This window comes from Protopterus annectens, chromosome 3.part1 (assembly GCF_019279795.1).
Source record: "Protopterus annectens isolate FY-2018-M chromosome 3.part1, PAN1.0, whole genome shotgun sequence".
In the NCBI taxonomy this organism is placed as follows: Eukaryota; Metazoa; Chordata; order Ceratodontiformes; family Protopteridae; genus Protopterus; species Protopterus annectens.
Window position 1 is genome coordinate 1,609,562,558 of NC_056732.1, and position 12,506 is coordinate 1,609,575,063.

Sequence of the window (12,506 nt, forward strand, 5' to 3'; positions counted from 1 at the left end):
GTCTAGTATTCACTGTGTTAATCACATCTTGTATAATAATTATATTATAATGATGGGGTTCTTATTAAATTGTCGACAGCTTAGGTTGTCGAATGCTTAATGATCGACACCTAAGCATCGCATGCTTAACAATAGTGAATGGTCACATCATCGAATTCTTTCCTCGGGAAAGAATTTGCGTGTCCATTATCGGGGATTTGCCTTTCCCCAATGTAGAGCAATCTCAGAGTTGGTATACTTAGTTAAGGGGGGTGTATTAGGACGAAGCCCCCCACAATGTTTTGGTATGTTTGTTTATTTTGTTTACGGACGGTCACCCGAATTCTTTCCCGAGGAAAGAATTTGATGATGTGGCCATTTGCTATTTTAAGCGGTTGACGCTTAGGTGTTGATGATTTAGCATTCGGCAACCTAAGCTGTTGATGTTTTGATCTAGACACTAATGATGATATTACTAATCATAACAAAACAAGTTGCCATTTAAATCATATTCCCATATGTAAAAATGTGAAAAGCAGGTTGTGGCTGGCTGGCTGGATGGACTTATTGCCCTGTGATACTATATTCTGCAGAGAATGTTTCTATGTGTTTTATATTATGAATAAAGCCTTTATTTATATATTTTGAATACTAACTCCGTACCTTTCCTTGTTTATCATGTCTGTGGTTTACTGCAAAAGGTCATGGCTGAAATAGGCCACTGTGGCCTATTCCACCAACTAGTCATTTAATCAAACATAAATAAATAAATAAACCAACAGACAAAAAAGCATATACTAGGTGGAATGTGCTGAGCTGCACAATGCCCAGCGAACTGCTTATGGTGTAGTGCTAGACACTGTGCCAACTAATGTGAAAAAAAAAATAAAAAAGGGAGGCTCAGTAGTGGAACAATCAGCTTTGCCAACTCACAGAATCTTGTTCTTCAGTTTGGCTCTCTATTGGAGTGCTTTCTATGTGGATTCTGCATGTGTTGCCTGGGTTTTTACTTGATGCATCAGTTTCCGCCCACATCCCAAAGACATACTACAGCTGCATTGTCTAATTTTTAAATTATCCATGTGTGTGTGTGTGTGTGTGTGTGTGTGTGTGTGTGTGTGTGTGTGTGTGTGTGTGTGTGTGTGTGTGTGTGTGTGTGCATGTCTTTCTGTAATACATTGGTGTGATGTCCAGAATTATTTTCTGTCTTGCATTCACTCAGTGTCAGGATAAGCTCTGGCTACCTCCTGCCCATGAATTGGATTAAATGGGTAATCAAAGAATAAATGAATGGATATATTTAAGAATGGATAAATATATGACAGTTTGAAGAAAATGTGCACATAGTGTAAAAATATAAACAAAGGCAGATAAAGTGTGAAGGGATGATATATTAAACAGACATAGTCACGCACTCACGCACAAGAGGACAACATGCAGTAGCAGCAATGCAGCCATGCAGTAGCAGCAGTGCAGCAGGATGCTCACAAGCATCGCATGCATATGCAATGTAGGAGAAGCATGACAATATTTTGGTGAGGCCTCCCAGGGTAACGTACAGCATATTGCACCACATTACACCTCGTCTGGATAGCCAAGGAGGGATGTGCCAGAGCAAGAGGGCATCCAGATTTATATGTAGACCAGGGCAGATAGAATTCCATCTAGGTGGCAGAGATATGAAGTGTTTTACATGTGGGACAGGATCATGGTGCATGTCCCGCAGGAGGCCACACACTACAGGAAGAGCAGTATTCAACCCACTGATGTGATGTTGTAATGAGTCAAAAACACTGCATGCCACATCGTGGCTAAAGTTGTAATCAAGTCCTACCTGCTAGATAAGAGTAGAGGAATAACATGGTGCACAGTGCAATCCAAACAGAAAGTGCTCTCTGTACTTAGAATCATAGGATTATAGGAGTTTACGAGGCTAATGGCCCTAGGGCCCTCACAAGCCTAGCCAAGTACAATCCCTGCTCCCAAGAATATCAAGGTATTAAACAGAACTAATTCAACAGCTACTGCCCCTGTCCAAGAGGGACACAGGTGAAACTCCCAGGGTAAGTTTGTGGTTTCCCATCTATTCATCCAAATTATACTCAGATAGGGTCAGTGAGGGTCTCTGCTTCACCTGAACTGGAAGTTTGTTCCAGAGGAGAGGTAACCTCTGTGAGACATATCTGTCTCTCCGGCAAGTCCTGTTTATGTTATATACTAGGTCGAGTTCCCTAGAGTGAGTGCATCTTATACTATTTGATTTATGAATGTGCAACATTTCCACTAGAGCAGAATCTGAGATTGCTTAATATGCAAGGCAGAGACCACCTCTGAGAAGTCTGTAAGACACAGAGTATAGTGACAGCGATTTCAGTCTGTCAACATATGACATATGCTGAAGACCCTGAATTTTCTTTGTAAGAAGCCTTTGAGGTCTTTCCAGTTGCTGCACGTGCCTGGTAAGGTACATACCAAAGGTAGCATTGTACTCTATTATTGGCCTGATGAGTGAGGAGTACAGAGGGTTATAACCTCTTTTGTTCTGGCTGCAGTGCCCTTACTTATGGGGTGAGAAATGTAGAAAGCCTTTCTTACCACTGTGGAGACATGGTAGTTAAAGGAAAGGTTGGTGTCAAGTTGTGTGCCCAAATTTTTCACCACTGATTGAGTGCTTATGGTGTTGTTAATAACGTGGTAATCTGCAGGGACATCACCCTTTCCAAAGGGGCTGATAATGCATTTTTTTTGCATTGAGTTTTAGCCCATGACTTTGGCACCAGTCATTTGTCTGTATAAGTCCTTCCTGTAGGATGTTGACATAATTTGGGGACTTGATGACTGCACCCAGTTTGCAATCATCAGCAAACTTTGTCAGCTATAGATCTTTTGTTTTAGCCTGTATATCTGAGAAGTAGATTCCAAGTAATAGGAGCCCCAGCACAGATCCCCGTGGAACTCCCCTGGTTATAGGTCTACTGATGGAGGTACAGTCACCTATTTTAACTGTGTGCATTCTATTGGTGAGCCAGTTTGCAACCTATCTGACAATATGCAAGTTGATTCCCCAGCTGGGTGAGTTTATCAGTGATGCCTGAGTGGTGAATAGTGTCAAAGACATTGGCCAGGTCCAGGTAGGCTGCATGCATAGATCTGCCTTTACCCTGGGCTTTGGTGACTGTCTCAAAGAAATCCACCAAGTTCAAGAGGCAGGATCTCCATTTAATGAATCTAAACTGAGTCAGGTCAAGTATTTGGAGGTCTCCTATATCTGTGTTGATAAGGTCCATGATTATTATTTCCATAGCCTTGCAGATTAGGCTGGTCAGGCTTATGGGTCTATAGTTCCCAGAGTCTGTGGAGGCACCTCCTTTATGTAATGGGATGATGGTTGCTATTTTCCATTCAGCAGGTACAAAACCAGTGCTTAGACTGTTGTTAAAAGGAGTACCTAGTTCCTGTTTTAATCCATTGAGAATGCAGCCTGGGATATTATCAGGTCCCATAGAGACTGTGTTTTTTGTTTGGAGAGAGCATTTACAACCTGCTCCTTGGAGATACTAGGTGGAGGGCAGGTGGTAGGGATGCACTGGGCGATATCTGGCAGGGACAGCAGGGAGACGTCACTGAATTTGTCAGCTAGCAGGTTGGCTATTTCTGTGAGTTCAGTATATGTGGTGCCATTAACAACCAGCTCTGCACAGATCTGAGTTTTTCCTTTAAGGTTTCTGATGTAGCTAAAGAAGGCCTTATAGTTATCCTTAGTGAAGGAGACTAATCTGGATTCATAGTTAGCTTTAAAATGCCTTACAAGGTGTCTAATTTGTTTGTTTAAGCTGAGGAGGGAATGTTTCCAATTCAGAGACCATTCCTTCCTGCTCATGGACAGCAGTTTCTTTCTTATAACCTGTTAATGGTGGATGCCCATCAGGCAGGTTTGTTATTTCTTAAGGATCTTGTTTTGATCCTATCAGGCACAGCTGTGTCAACACATTTGTATAGATGATTATACAAGGCATTGGTGTTAATCCCAGAATAGATGTCCATGCCATAAGTGAGGCCAGGGGATATGAAGCTATTAATGCTATCAAGTATTCAGTTAAAATTGGCTTTGGAGATGTTTTTTAGTCTAGTTGCTGCTAATAGGGAGCCAGATGTTATTGCTATTACTAATGAGACTGATTTATGATCAGACCTCACTAGGTAGGGATGCACACATGGGGTGGTACAACGATCACCCATGTTAGTGAGCACCAGATCCAGAATGTCTGGACCCCATGTGGGGGTATCAACTAACTGGTCCAGGGCACTGGAGTTGATGAAGTCCAAGAACCTTTGGGAAAGTGTGTTAGTACATGTATAATTCACCCAAGCTATGGATGGGCAGTTAAAGTCACCTAAAACCAGGATGTTTGGTTGTATCTTGAGTGATTCAAGCAGATCCAAATATGGATTGTGGGTTTCCTGGTTCGTGGAGTGGGTCCTATAACTAGCAATAACTTGGAGAGGGGTCTTACCTACAGTCAGTTGAACCTGTATTAGTTCAAGGGAATTGTTTTGTTTAACTATTCTAGAGGTGCATTTATTTTCATGAATATTGATACTCCACTTACTTTAGTTCTCGCACTTTCAATTTGTGGTCTGAATGTGTGGAAGACATCATGGTTGGGGTGTTTTCCACAGTCTTAAACCAAGTCTCTGTGACTACACAGATGTTAAAATCTTCTAAGGTGAGGGCTGCTTCCAGTGAGTGCAGTTTTAGGTTTAGACTCCTAGCGTTTAGCAGCATAACCTTGAGGTTGCTTTTTGAACATATTTTTACGTTGAGGAATTTTGTTGTTGTGACTGCCTAAAAAGGTATTATGGAGGAGGCACGATCCTTAGCCAGTAACCAAAATCCCAGAGGTGACTGATGAAGACCATCTCTGGTAAAGCCGCATGGTCTATCTACCATGTCATCTCAAGCTGACAGGTACTGGATCCCCTTAGAATGACACCAGAAACTAAGCCAGTTGTTGAAGTCAGTCATTTTTGTTCATATTGTGGTATCATCTTAGGTGAAGGTAGTATGCTGCTCGGGGCAAGGGAAATACCTGCCTGAGACACATATTCTGAGAGCTTGGTCATGTCTCTCTAGATATAGTCCAGTGAGGTACATCTCAAGTCATTCACACTAACCTGAACTATGACAGAGTCATAAAGGTATTTGTTGTGGAGAGACATGAGTGTGTGTGTGTGATCTGGTGGATCCTGTCACCCGATAGACAGCTGACCGTCACCTTCTCCTTGTCCAGCCTGGTGAGTGGGATATCTGTGTGTCTCACTATAGAGTGACCTGTGACCAAAAAAAATTGGTTTAGATGTGCTTTGCCTTAAGGGCTTGTTTGATGAGACATGTGCTTGTGGTTTTATGTGTATTGAGTGCTGTAGGTACTGTTTTAGGTGTAACATGTTTGTGTTTCGAAGGTCTCTGGTGTTTAGGTAAACTTCTGGTGAGTACCTCCGCATATGATGGTTCATGTGTTGAAAGCATGGTTTGTGCAGGTGTAGTATGTGGGCTGACAACCTGTTCAGTGTCACTGTTCTGTGAACGAGAGAGCAAGGATTCCAAATTCTTAGTGTATATGCATCTGTTACAAATTGAGCTTGAGTGGTTTAGGAGTAGTGGGTTGTCGGTGTACATGATGCAATTGTTACACTGCCTCAGGGTACCCATATCAGTCATGCTGGTAGAAGAAATGGAGGACAACTGACCATCCATAATAATAGGTTTAAATTTGCTTATTTTAATGAGGAAGGATGTGATTTAATTGGGGGCTTAATGTTGGGTCTATACTATTGGGGCTCTCAAGGGGTAAGAGACTATTAGGGATTAGGAGATTTCAGTTAAAGTGGCAAATGTCATAGAAAGCCCAGCTGAGGTGCTTTCTGCGCATCTAAGCACAATTTAAGGGACTCTTCAGTTGGAGCATCGGCAGCTTCTAAGGGAAAATAAATCTACTTTAGCTTTTGTGTTTATAACCACCAATGGTTACCTCCACTGCCCAGTGCTGCGTGAAGGTGTGCTATGTGCAAACAGATGCCTTGGATTGCCGGATGAAGGTAGTAGAGCAGTGGCTGGTCCCCAAACTTTGTGGAGCTGTGTTAAAACAGGCACAAACCCACCCAAATGCAGGGCTTATGTAGCAACTGTGAGAACCCTTTTTTAAAACAAGTTAAACAATTTTCAAACAAGCTGACCAATGGAAATGCTCAGTACTGAGCCTTATTCCAACAACATCCAACTCAGTTGGGTCCTTTGCTACACTCTTCTGCCGCAAGGGTGCAGGGGGCCCTCGTAATGTAAGATGGTTGGTTTTAGTGCTCAGATAATGTCAAACAGTCTAGATTCAGCAAATCTTAATCTAGCCTCTGCTACAAAATACACAAGTACTAGAAAATACAAAGTGCAGGAAGAACAGTCTCAAACAGCAAACAGTTGAAACAGTGAAACAGCAAAACAGTTAAAACAGCTAATAGTTAAAAGTAGGCAGCAATTCTGTAATACACTGTTTAAAAGTGCAGTACAGTGAATGAAAATACTTACTTTTCTGTAGATTTCAAAGGATGCATTGGATTTCATTTGGATTCACTCCAGAGATCAGGGAGAGCACACAAGTCCTAGAGCAGCTCCTGTAAACTGAGCACAGGCCCTTGCAAAGACTTCATGCACACTTCTACAGCACAAGCCCTAAAGTGCCCATATGCAGAGTGGGCATATAACTGACAATAAGTAGAGACTATGTCTGGAAACACATGCATGAAAATACATATCAGAGAATAATATACAGTTAGACATCACATGTGGGGTAAGAGGCAGGATGGATTAGAGGAACAGGACATGCAATGAATAAGGTAGTGTAATAAAGGGAGGAGAAAAAAAGAATGAGTGAAGTGGGCAGTAGCATCAACAAACAGGTGGAGCAGATGCCTGAGGGATATTTACAGTCACATGCATTGAGGGATGAAGCAGGTAAATGGGAGAGATTCTGAGCATTAAATTAAGAAGGGGAGAAATGGGAGAAAATAGCAGTGGCAGGCTATATGGAAGGTATACATGGCGTGCACAGCAAACAGTGATTCAACACATAAGATGCAAACAGGCCAAGATTGCACACAATGCAGACATCATGACAGAGAGCTACACATGCTGTAGGAGAGGGCAAATCACAAAGGCATATTACTGATGTGGCTGAAAGTCGTCATCGTTTATTTATTTCTTGTATCCTTTATTAACTGGGTTACTGCCACTAGATTAATGACCTCGTTTCAAAGGAGACCCTAGGAGCTATTTATACTAACTGGGGACATTTTGCCAGGACATAAGGAGAATTCCCTATGCACACAATGGTGTGGTGGATAGTGCTATCACCTCACAGCAAGAATTTGCCTGGTTTGATTCTCATTTCAAAGACATGCAATAGATGGCTTGGACACTCTAAATTGTCCATAGATGTGAATGTGTGGTCTGGAATAAGTAGCATGGCAGGGCTAGCAACCTGGTGGTGTAGACCTTGGCTCTAGATGATTGTCACTGATGAAGTGATGCCCCAACCCCATGTGCAAAAAGGGGTTGTGGATGGATCAGGGAAATTCCTATACTCTTTTCAATAGGAGCAATGGGCTCTTTTACATCCACCTGAGCTACCACCAACTCAAGCAGATGGGACCTCAGTTTAATGTTTCATCTAAAGGACGGGACACTCAGAAGGGCATAAGCCCCCTTATGCTACACTGCAGTATAAGCAATCAATCTACCTGGTGTGGGGAAAAAACCCACAGCCTTCTGCACTAGGTGAGTGTGTTACCTGTTGCACCACTAACACTGTGCAAATGTATCATCATTATGTGTGCGTGGTCTCCCTCAATTGTCTTGTTGATAATAATGGCTCATTCACTCTCAAAGCATATACATATAAAAGGTCACATGACATTGACTAGATTAACATTTTGCCCATTGTTTGAGGTTTCATCTTAAGTTGTAGCATTGATGTCTTAATATTTCACTAGATGGCACCCTCAAGGATGTTGCGTGTCCTTCATGGTTGATAGGTAGTTGACCATTCTTCAGGTATCCCATGGAGAACCATTTACATTGCTTTATTTTAGGCCTGCTTGTTACTATAGGTTTTATTCAGGATTAATTTTATATAAAAGCCTGATATAATAATAAATAACTTTAATACAAACTAAGGTAATATGTACTGCATTTATTACTCAAGATCCAAACTTATCAACTGCTTAGAATAAATTTTCACACCATAGAATGTATAGAGGATTATGATTAGGTTTCCAATTATGAACAAGTCGTTATGTGCTCCAAGAAATGAATGTCAAGAAATGCTCCTTCAGAGTGAAGCTCAAGAGACGAATCTTAACATCCATGTTGAAAACACATGAATACATAGTTATGATGACAGTGACCTGGTATTAATTCTTTCTAGTACTTGGCACTTCAGATGCTCTGAGGAACTACAAATTACATAAAAGAAGAATGTGAAAGCATAAGCTTTTTAAGTCATAAACCCTTAGCACTTTCACACAGACTGCAGCCAGGAGGTAATTGGCCCTCTGACGGACAAACAGCATTAAAGCCTGTTAAGCATGTCAGTCTGCCTTTTTGGAGCTAGTAGTGAGGAGTGCTATTTGAGGCTACTAATCTGGGGTGGCCCCTATATATGTTGCAGCATGAGACTAAAGCAAAACATTTCCAACTCCCATCTATAACATAGAGGATTATGATTTGGTCTCTGAACAGAACAAGCTTATGATGTATTCAAGACATGGATCCCGAGAAATTTACCGTGACAGTGTAATATATAACAACAGAAAAAAAAGACTCCATGAACTCTATACATAGATATATATTATGGGATATGGAGTGGGTTGGGAACACATTGTAAAGGGATTTTGTCAATGTGGGACAAATCACCTACCATGTATAAATGATTTGCTATTCAGTATGTCATAACATTAGATTTCAGCGACAGGCAAAATAATGAAGTTGTAGTAATGGAGGTAGCCAGTCGTGCAGTGAATGGAGCCCACTGCAGATACCGTGGACATTAATATGTCCTAATATTATATAATGGAGTGTGGTCTAGCTACTATCAAATGAGTCAAAATATGTGAGCAAGGGATATGGTGTATAGTCTCAGTCAGGGTGTAGAGTTGGTAGGCAGTATTTATATTGCAGATTTTATACCATGGATGCAAGTGTGAATTTATCTTACGTTTAATCTTTAATACTACTTTCAGTGTGGTATTGTGGGATGTCACAAGCAGGGTATGCAAGGAGTATAATTCGACAAGATGGCTGGAGTTTGACAATTTTAATTTATTTGCTAATTCTGCCTTCTATCATATGCATCTAGTAAAGGTACAGAGAAATAAAATGTTAAGAAGTTATTAGTACACGTTAAAGAAGCTTTTAAAACCATATGCTAAAACAGTGGATGACTTGACTAATGTAAATACGGTGATGTGATTTATTTTAGAGACATTTTTTCTGATATTTCATATATCTAACTATATATGAGGTCCTTTGTCTTCCAACAGCAGTACTTCAACTGTACTTCTGCAAACCAGGACAATGTATAGTTAAGGAAGTAATTATCAAATCCCAATCTGATACTAACTTATTCCAGCAGAGCCTAGGTTAGAGTAATGCTTTTTGTGCCAGATATGGGCTTGTCCTCAATGCCAAAAATATGTATCATATTATTTTTGGGAAAGACACCATTGTCTCCTGTTACTTCATCAGGGACACCTTATCCAGAACAGATAAAACAATCCAGGAGTTAGGAACACATACTGACAATAACTTAACCTTCAGGCATCATATCTTGCTACTGGACAGGACATCCTTCTGCAGATGATCTGTAAGTATATTTCATCAAGAGCTAAAGAAATCTTAGTGCCACCATATCCCTCCCTTGTAAGATCCATTCTCAAATTCAACACTGACTTCAGTATGTAATTAACAAACCACAAGACCAGCTGAAGACACTCCAAAGATTTTTGAGCAAGATTTATGGACTAGAAAACCTCAGCAACACTAGGAGTCTAAAGACCCTATTCTGCTACTCTGTTTCTTAGAGACTCATGAGAAATGATCACTGTTTATCACTGCATATGTTAATAAAAACAGGCTCTTCAAGCTCTTCCATCTTCAAAGAAATAGCAGCTTAACTAATACTGGAACCAAACATCCCTGCTTGCATTAGAACATCAGCAACACCCATTGACATGACTGTTTCTTGACTTAATGTACCTCCATCCTCTAGAATAAACTCTCTCTCTCTGTACCCTTGTATGTTAAACACAGTAACATCCTTGCCACCTTCAAATCCAGAATTTATGCGTGGATTGGAGATTATAAATTCATGCTTGGGATTAGTGGTATTAATCTCCTCACTAGGAGAGGGATTAACTTAATCACTGACATTATGCAGTGTTGTGGCTAAGCTTTTTGATGGCTTCCAATCATCACCTTAGTCTAGGAACCTATGAACCCATCAAACGTTACACAAATTAATACCTACTCCTGTTATCCCAAACTGATTTAGCATGTGTTGTAACATTGTATTAGCATATTATTGGAAGATTTTTCCTCAGTAGTCTTTCTCCCTGAGTAAATCATTATTTATTTGTTAACTGCGTAAGGGAACTGATATGTCCTGGACCCTTTTCAGTCACGATCAGGACCTTTTATATAAAGATAAATGCAATACATATGGCATATGTTGTAACATTCTATTGGCATATTATTGGAAGATTTTTCTCTGTAGTCTTTCTCCCTGGAAATGTCATTATTTATTTGTTAACTGGGTAAGTGAAATGATATGTCCTTGACCCCTTTCAGTCATGAGCAGGACCTTTTGTATAAAGATAAATGCAATACATATGGATGGCTAAGAGCAGACAGTCAATAAGCATGTTTTTGGAAAGTGGGAGGAAGCTGGAGTACCTGAAGAAAATCTACACACAAAGGCAAAATGGGGAAACCCCACACAGTTGCTGATTGGAGGAATGTACCAAACCCCAGTACCCTGGACTTGTGAAGCAGAGCTCATACCATTGTGCCAATCTAACACAATTAATAGAATAAATAACTAAATAAATAAATAAATGCACAAATAAATAAATAAATAATAACAGCAGACTTATGACATCCCACAGGACAGATTTTAAGACTCATATGATTCTGTATATGCACAGGGCATGCTTTCTATGGAATGCAAATAAAGGAACACCTTTTCATGGATGTTACTGCCATCTGAAGCAATACTAGCATCTTAGATATGGCTGGTAGACTTGGAAGAGATTAAATTAAGTAAAAATTTGTGGAAAGACAGGTATGTTAAAACAATATAAAGTAATCCATGCAAGGTACCAGAGTGCAGAGTGGAAGTGAACTAAGGTAATAATGATAAAATAATTTTATAGTGCTAGTCTGTGGGAGCTACCACTCAACACAGCAAAGTGGATGCAAGGTTGTAAAGGAAGACATGCTTTCAGGGTACCTGTCATGCACCACCTGTTGTATGCAGCAGTTCTACACTGGTGTGGTCAGCTGATCATTTTTTACTTATTGTTTTCATTAACAAGGTTAGTGGACCAGACAAAGTACTTTTATCAGACAGGATGATCCACTTGCATCTGAAGAATTCCATTAATTACTTTCCGAATATCTTGTCCTGTATATAACCTCTGAATTATGCTGCATAAAATGGAATCTTTTTCTATACATCTCTCAGTATTTTGATTTTTGACCATCTGTACCAGTGTAGAAGTTCTGTGCACAGCAAACACAAATAGTAAGTTTCCTATATGGACAACAACAACAACCCCTCTTCTTGTCATACTATCTAGACAACACTCCTCTACAAAAAGAAAATATTGTTAGGGACCGAGTGACTTGAGTTGACAGCACCCTTGTCTTTTAACCATCATGTAACAGTAGTTGTCAAGAAATCTCTTTATTTAGCTCAGCTATTATCACCAAAGCAATAACATCAAGGTCTAAAGAGGTAATCACTCCCTTATACTCAACACTGATAAGGCCAATTATTAAGTATAATACCCCATTTGGGATAAAAAAAAAGTTGCACTTTATTCAGCTGCTCTTACTGAAACTGTGTTCTTCCTACTTTATTTCCTTATTTTGCTTTGCTGTGTGCTCTTAAGTGTTCAAGTGATTTTATTCTGCTGCATTTATTGCTGCTTGTTAGTAGCCTGATTAAATTTATCTGCCATTCTAAGCATCTTAGTTTTGGTTTTAGCACTTTGCTTCAGGACAGTTATTTTCCATTTAAGAAGGTTTTTGTGGTCTACACTCTTTTGGACAAACCCTTATCAAAACATTGTCTCCATAAGTCTGCCCAAGTATTCAGAACACTATGTCTGGATAATTCCCATTGGCTTTCCGTGCCAGACTGATTGACATGGGCATACTGAGACAGTGTAGCAACTGCCTCATGTTCACTAAC